The sequence below is a fragment of the Triturus cristatus genome, chromosome 2_2 (genome assembly GCF_964204655.1).
Source record: "Triturus cristatus chromosome 2_2, aTriCri1.1, whole genome shotgun sequence".
NCBI lineage: Eukaryota > Metazoa > Chordata > Amphibia > Caudata > Salamandridae > Triturus > Triturus cristatus.
This window is the reverse complement of record NC_140582.1, coordinates 659,544,802-659,553,291: the sequence shown is the minus strand read 5'-3', so window position 1 is coordinate 659,553,291 and position 8,490 is coordinate 659,544,802.

Below are 8,490 nucleotides of genomic sequence, written 5' to 3'. Positions count from 1 at the left end.
GGGGGCTACGCCCCAATGGACGCACCACACCTGTTCACATCCCCATCCTACCGGGAGACAGGCGTTACCTGCGGTTCAAGGTGGGCCTCGGGCACTTTCAGTTTACCGTGCTCCCCTTCGGCCATACCAGTGCCCCTCAGGTAGTCACTAAGGTGATGGCAGTGGTCGCAGCTCATCTGTGCAGGTTAGGGGTTTCAGTCTACCCCTACCTCAATGACTGGCAGTTAAAGGTATCCTCCCCTCAGGCTGTCGTCTCCCACCTTCAGACGACAGCGAACCTCCTGCATTTGCTGGGGTTCTCTATAAACATGCTGAAGTTACACCTGACTCCTTCTCAGACACTCACTTTCGTGGAGCTATTCTGGTGTCTAGGATATTCAGATTATGATTCCAATGTTTCAGCCCCCTATCCTGGATTTCCGTGAGACTGACTCTGAGGCTGTTGGGCCTGATGGCCTCCTGCATCCTGTTGGTAAAGCATGCCCCTGGCGTATGTGTGCTCTGCAGTGGGGCCTAAAGTTCCAGTGGGCACAGCATTGAAAATATTTCACCAACATGGTCCAGATTTCGTAAGGAACTGTGACAGACCTGCAGTAGTAGTTGTCGAACCGTGATTGGGTCAACGGCAGACACCTTTATTCCCCAATCAGAGATCACAGTCATGACATATGCGTCACTTCTGGGATGGGGCGGCCATCTATGAGAGGTGGAGATCACGGGACACTGGTCTCCAGCGAAGTCGGCGCTCCACATAAATTTGTTGGAGCTTCGAGCGATTCATTTGTCATTGAAAGCATTTCTTTCCTCTGTCAAGGCAAGTTAGTACAGGTGTTTACTGACAACACCACTGCCATTTGGTACTGCAACAAGCAGGGCGGGGTTGTGGGCCCTTTGTCGAGAGGCCCTTCGTCTCTAGGCATGGCTGTAACAGCAGAGCATAACCCTGGTTGTTCAACACCTGGCAGGTTCTCTGAACGCTATGGCAGACTAACTCAGCAGTGGACGCCTAGCAGATCACGAATAGCGTCTCCAGTCGGAGGTGGCGCAAGGTCTCTTTCGGCAGTGGGCAGAACCTTGGTTAGATTTGTTCACCACCGAAGAGAATGCGCAGTGTCAGCAATACTGCACGCTGGAGTTTCCAAGACGACTATCACTCGGCGACGCCTTTCTGCGCTAGTGGAGCTCAGGCCTGCGGTACGCCTTTCTGCCCATGCCACTCCTGCCCAGGGTTCTGAAGAAGATCAGGAATGACCAGGCCGAAGTAATTATTGTGTCTCTGGCCTGGGCGAGGAGGGTCTGTTATCTAGAGCTTCTGAAGTTGAGCATCGATCCTCTGCTCAGGCTGCGGTCTTTGAACACCGCTTGCCTCTTGGACCGTTTCTCCCACTCTCTGTGGGATGCGGTGGAGGACGTGCTGCCACTGTATCCGGTGGAGGCCCGGACACGTCTCTCCCAGGCACTTGCTGACGGGCGAGATGCAGCACGACATGCCATACGGTGTGGACTTGACACCACGTACTCGCTGGGTAGGGCGATTTCCACCACGGTGGCGCTCCGGCGCCACGCCTGGCTGAGGTCCACGTCTTTTTCGGGGGATGTCCAGAGTACCCTCATGGATATGCCCTTTGATAGCGCGCGCCTTTTTGGTGAGAAGGCAGATAGTGCGCTGGCTCGTTTTAAGGACTCCCGGGCTACGGCCACATTCTTGGGTCTCTCGGCCCCACGGCTGCACACTTCCGCCTTTCGCCCCTTTCGTGGCCAAGGAAGGGGCGCCTCCTCACGTCCGCCTAGCCACCGGCCGTAGAACCAACCTGCACGCGGACGTGGGTTCCGCCGTGGCGGTTCCAAGGACAACGTGCCGGTCAGTCCACATCCACCCCGGCAGCATCCGCCTCAAAGCCTTCCTAGTCCGAGCTTTCAGGCCCATTTCACGCCAGTGGGCGGCAGAGTTCGCCATCACCTGCTCCACTGGCGCTCCATCACTTCGGACAGGTGGGTGCTGCAAATCGTCCGAAGGGGCTACTCCCTCCCCTTCGAGACGACCCCTCCAGCCATGCCACCGCAGTGCCACCGTATATCGGAGGATCACTTGAATCTTCTGCGGGAGGAAGTTACGGCCCTCTTGGCCAAAGAGGCCGTCGAGCGCGTATCTGGTCCAGATGTAGGCCGTGGTTGCTATTCCCACTACTTTCTGGTTCCCAAGAAGGGCAAAGGGGGCCTACGCCCTATCTTGGACCTCAGGAGCGTCAACACCTTCCTCCGGAAGGAACGGTTCAAGATGCTAACTTTAGCTCAGGTTCTGGCTGCCCTCGACCCTGGAGACTGGATGGTAGCGTTGGACTTGCAGCACGCCTATTTTCACATCCCCGTCCTGCCGGCCCACCGGCGTTACCTGCGGTTCACGGTGGGTCAGGAGCACTTTCAGTTCACCGTGCTCCCCTTCGGCCTCACCAGTGCCCCTCGGGTGTTCACAAAAGTGATGGCGGTTGTCGCAGCTCATCTGCGCAGATCGGGGGTTCCAGTCATCCCCTATCTCGACGACTGGCTGTTGAAGGCGGGCTCGCCCCAGCAAGTCGTCTCCCACCTCCAGACTACGGCCGACCTCCTGCATTTGCTAGGGTTCTCCATCAACGTGCCGAAGTCACACCTGAGTCCCTCCCAGAAGCTCCTCTTCATCGGAGCGGTTCTCGATTCGGCGCAGTTCTGGGCTTATCCTCCGGAACAGTGGGTCCGGGATATTCAGGCTCTGATTCCCATCTTTCGACCTCTATCCTGGGTTTCGGTCAGGTTGGTGCTGCGGCTTCTGGGGCTGATGGCCTCCTGCATCCTGTTGGTGCATTACGCCAGGTGGCGTATGCGGGCTCTGCAGTGGGACCTGAAGTTTCAGTGGGCCCAGCATCGAGGCAACCTGTCCAACCATGTCTTGATCTCAGAGGGCACTGCGAAACAGTTGCAGTGGTGGCTCACGGACTGCGATTGGGTCAGCGGCAGAGGCCTCTCCCTACCCCAACCGGAGCACGTAGTAGTGATGGACGCATCCCTCCTGGGATGGGGGGGCCACATGGGAGAGGCGGAGATCAGAGGACTCTGGTCTCCGGCGGAGACTCAACTCCATATCAACCTTTTGGAGCTGAGAGCGATCCGGCTTGCACTGAAAGCCTTCCTTCCCTCTGTCCGGGGAAGTGTTGTGCAGGTGTTCACGGACAACACCACCGCCATGTGGTATTGCAACAAACAGGGCGGGGTGGGGTCGTGGACCCTTTGTCAGGAGGCTCTGCGCCTCTGGACATGGCTGGAACACCAGGGCATCACCCAGGTGGTTCAACATCTGGCGGGCTCTCTGAACGCCAGAGCAGAAGAACTCAGCCGCCGGTGCATGATGGATCATGAATGGCGTCTGAACTCGGACGTGGCGCAAGGTCTCTTTCTGCAGTGGGGAGAGCCTTGGTTAGATCTATTCGCCACCGAAGAGAACGCGCAATGTCAGCAGTTCTGCGTGTTGGAATTTCCAAGGCAGCACTCGCTCGGAGACGCTTTTCGTCGCGAGTGGAGTTGCGGTCTGATGTACGCCTTTCCACCTATACCACTTCTGCCCAGAGTGCTGAAGAAGATCAGGCGCGACCGGGCCCAAGTTATCTTAGTGGCTCCGGATTGGGCACGAAGGTTCTGGTATCCCAAGCTACTCAGTATGTCAATCGATCCTCCGATACGACTGCCTCTTCAGGAGGACCTTCTGTCGCAGCAGCAGGGGACGGTCCCCCACCCGAACCTGTCCAGCCTCCACCTCCATGCATGGAGATTGAGCGGCGGCAGTTGATGCCATTTGACTTGCCTCCTGAAGTCTGTGATGTCATTCTGGCAGCCAGGCGTCCCTCCACAAAGACGGTATACGCCTGCTGGTGGAACACATTTGTGGCATGGTGCACAGCAAAGGCTGTGGATCCCCTTTCCGCCCCTCTTTCTGAGGTTCTACTCTTTCTTCTTTCCTTTGGCCCAGCAGGGCTCTGCTCTGGGCACCTTGAAAGGTTATCTTGCTGCAATCTCTGCCTTCTTACGGCTTCTTGATCAGCCTTCTCTTTTCAAGTCCCCTATTGTTTCCCGTTTTCTCAAAGGCATTACTCACATGTTCCCTCCTGTCCCCTTCGTAATGCCTCAGTGGGACTTGAATCTTGTTCGGACCTTTCTGATGTGCGCTCCTTTTGAGCCTCTTCACAATTGTCCCATTCGTCTTCTGACTCTGAAAACTGCTTTCCTGGTAGCAATCACCTCGGCTAGACGGGTGAGTGAGCTCCAGGCTCTGTCATCTAAGCCTCCCTTTCTTTCTGTTCATCCGGACAAGGTTGTCCTCCGGCCTCGTCCTTCTTTTCTACCGAAAGTGGGACCCCATTTCACCTCGGGCAATCTGTCACGTTGCCCATCTTCTTTCCGCCTCCGCATCCTTCAAAAGAGGAAGAGCGGCTCCACCGTCTGGACCCAAAACGGGCGCTGTCCTTTTATTTGGACCGCACCAAACAGTTCCGGGTGGACGACCAACTTTTTTTTGGATACGTAGGAGCTAAGAAGGGGAAAGCGGTACACAAACGGACCATCTCGCGGTGGGTCGTGTTGTGTATTAAACTTTGTTACTCCTTGGCAAAAAAGGACCCTCCTGTTGGGTTGAGGGCCCATTCCACCCGGGCCACAGCGGCTACTACTGCCCTTGGCCGGGGAGTTCCCTTGCGGGACATCTGTCAGGCGGCGACGTGGGCTTCACTGCACACGTTTGCCAAGCACTATTGCCTGGACAGCCAAGTCCGGAAAGACGGCTTCTTTGGCCATTCTGTTCTCCAGGACTTTCTGGTGTGATCTTGGTTCGCAGACCCACCACCGGGGTTGGTATAGCTGGGCTATCTATTCTAAGGTGAGGAATCTAACTAACGTGTTTCTTTCAGATGAACAAGTTACTTACCTTCTGTAACGATGTATCTGTAAGAAACATTAGTTAGTTAGATTCTTCACCGACCCACCCATCCTCCCCGTTCTGCGAACTGACATTTAGGGTTAAGGTTATCCTTTTCAGGGCCCTAGATTTTTTGGCACCAGTGTCGATCTCTTGCATGGCTCTGCGTTCCTGGCGTGGAAAGCTATGTACAAGGACTGACGTCAGCGCGCGAGGGTGGCGTTTAAGTACTCCGACGTCATTCCGGCACACGACGCCGACGACGGACGCGGAGCCGCAGACGACGCCTAGCGACGCGCAAGGGGTATTGCTGACGAAAAATCTTTCCGGATCCAGCCTGACGCCTGGGGATATTCTAAGGTGAGGAATCTAACTAACTAATGTTTCTTACAGATACATCGTTACCGAAGGTAAATAACTTGTTCATCCATTCTATCAACCATTGCAAACAGTGGCACAGCCTTGTACCATTTGTCATTAAGTTGTTTCAACATAGAGTGCTTAGATGTAGATTTTATCTGATAATTCAACGTCAAAGGGCATATCTGCTCTAGACGGTATGCATGCTGCAGCCCTGCCTGTCTTTTACATTGACCTTGAGTGTCAGTGTTTCCTTTCGTCAGCATCTTTCTTTAGAGTGTCCCCTTGGCCAATCTTTGAGCTGACTGAATGTTATATTGATTTGTGTTGCACACTAGTCACCCGAGAGGGTATTCAGGTGTTGGTGGAGGTGTGGAGGTTTGTGGCCCCCATGGTTCTTATACAAGGAGCCAGGTATTCAGCTTCTTGCACAACTCAAGAAGTGAGGAGGCGGCTCTGGTGTGGAGGAAGATTGTTCCATGTCTTGGATGCGATGTAGGAGAATGAGCGAGCTCCAGTTTTGCTTTTGCAGATGTGGGGAATGTTTGCGAGTGAGAGTGAGTCAGAGAGTAGGTAGACTGGTGAAAGCGTATGCGGCTGTTCAGGTATTCTAGTCCTGTGTTGTTTATGGCTTTGCATGTGTGCGTGAGAAGTTTGAATCGGCAGTGCTTGTGAATGGGGAGCCAGTGAAGCTTCCTGAGGTGTGGTGTGATGTGGGTGTGGCATGGGAGGTAGAGTATGTGTCTAGCAGCGATGTTCTGAATGATCCGGAGTCTGTGCGGGAGTTGTTTGGAGATTTTGGCATGTTGCTGTATTCTAGCCTGCTGTTGATAAGTGCTTGCGTGACAATCCTTCTGGTGTTCTTAGACAACCATTTGAATACTTTTTTTGCACATACGTAGTATGTGGAAGCTGGAAGTACATGCTGCGTTGACTTGAGCTGTCATGTTGAGTTTTTCGTCTATGATGATCCCTAGATTTCTTGCGTGGCCTGTGGGTTTGGGTGTTGGTCCTAGGTCCGGCGGCCACCAAGTGGCGTCCCTTTGTAAGTCTTGTTGCCGAAGCCCAGTTCTTCCATCTTGTCTGCAAGCAGTTGGTTGGCATCCAGTCTTCTACCATGGTCATGAAATTGGTGAGGATGATTCTGGCACTGGTTGGTCTGTCAGGTAGAGAACAAGTTGGGTGTCATCAGCGTAGGACTGATGTCTTGTGATCGGATGATGTTGGCGAGCAGTGTCATATGTTGAAAAGGGTGGGGCTGATGGACGATCCCTGTGGAACTTCGCATATCAATTTCTTGGTCTTTAACGTGAAGGGTAGCTCCCTGACCCTTTGGGTTCTTCCCGTGAAAAAGGGACAAATTCAATTGAGAGCAGATCCTGGTATGCCAATCTCCTGGACTCTTTTGATGAGGGTGTTATGGAACACAGCATTAAAGGCTGCATAGAAGTCGAAAGGGATGAGGGATGCTGTTTCTTCTCGGTCCAGGATGATTTGAAAGTCATCAGTCGCAGTGATGAGGGCTGTTTCGGCTGTGGTTTTTTCTGAATCCTGATTAAGTATTGTCAATAAGATGGTGAATTTCAGGGTGGGTTATGAGTTGCTTGTTGATGACCTTCTCAATCACTTTGGCTAGATAGGGAAGCATGTAGATGGGTCGGAAGTCGCTCAGTTGATTCGGATTGATTTGGCTTCTTGAGAAGGAGGTTGATTTTTGCAAGTTTCCATTCATACAGGAAAGTGGCAGAGGTGATGGTGTTGATGATGTGCGTCAGGGTGGTGCTGATTGTTGATGTTCCCAGGTTGTAAATGTGGTTGGGCATGGGTCCGTTGGGGCCCCTGAGTGGATGGTCAGCATGATTGCTGCAATTTTGTTTCTGGAGAGGGTTGTCCATTTGGTCAGGTGGCCGTCATGCTTGGTGATGAATAGGTTAGCAACAAGTTCTCTGGGGTTGGGTTGGTTGCGAAGTTGCTGTATATATTTGCAGTTTTGCGGTGGAAGAAGTTGGATAGGTTGTTGTAGAGCTGATGGGAGGCAGCAATGTTTGTGACAGTGGCTAAGACAAGATGAATTCCTTAACGATCAAGAAGGTCTCCTTGCAGCTGTTAGAACTTTCTCTGATTCTATCCACTAGTGCTTTTTTCTTGGTGTTTCTTATTTGCTGCTGATAGCGTCTGAGTGCAGCCTTGAGTTATGATGGAGGTAGCCATATTTCTGTGCTCCTGAGATCCTCCTGAGACTGACTCTTGATGCCTTGACTGGTCCTCCTGAGTGCCATGACATCTGATCTTAGGAGTCCACGTGGGCATTCTTTTACCAAAGGACATTCTTTAGGCAGATGACAATTTTGCAGCCAAACAATTCAGATGCTGAGACAGTATGCCATTGAACTTTTAGTCTAGAGCACTATTTTCCATAAAGCCACTTAGCCCAAATGTGATAGTCTCCTCCAGTTTTTATCTTTACTGATAGACTTCTAGCAGCAGATTTCTTACCTTTTGAATAAATTCTCCTGGCCAAAAATAAACAAACCTTTTAAGGAGGGTCTAAGGGAATATTTAAAGACCTAGCATGGATATACTCCCCTAAGTGTACTTATATAACCAACAAACTATCCATGGGTCTTGAAAGTGTAGACGGTTCCCAGCTCAGCTGCCGCCAGAGGTACCAACGGACAGAGCGGGTCCTCCATTCCTGAGCTGTCGCCAGGTGAGGTGAGGTCCATTCCCGGAAGTCACGGGATCTAATAATATCCTGTGACTTGCGGAGGATCTTCACGCCTGTAGATCAGGTTTTTAGGTTGTATTGATTCCAACCTTTCTGTTAGTTTTCATTCACATATATATGTTTTTTCACCACGAAGTAGCAAACATTTATAGTGGTCCTGAGGAAGGCCTTGGATTAAAACACATCCAGGTAGGCTGAAACATGTAGACCAGAACCAGTTAAATCTAAGCAGTTCATCTAAGCAGTTCATTTGTTTCAACAGTTTTTGCACTGTTTTTAATTTGGATTTGTAGAAGATACCCATTAAAATTGCTTTCTTCTACTAACAATTTTATCTTCACTTTTCACATTCATGCACTGCGTCCATCACTCAGATTTACAGAATATTTCTTCACCTCTGTAGTTTCTCACTTACCTTCTCTGTTTGAAAACATCCGTGTGCTCCCCTTTCTTAGTGAGAAGG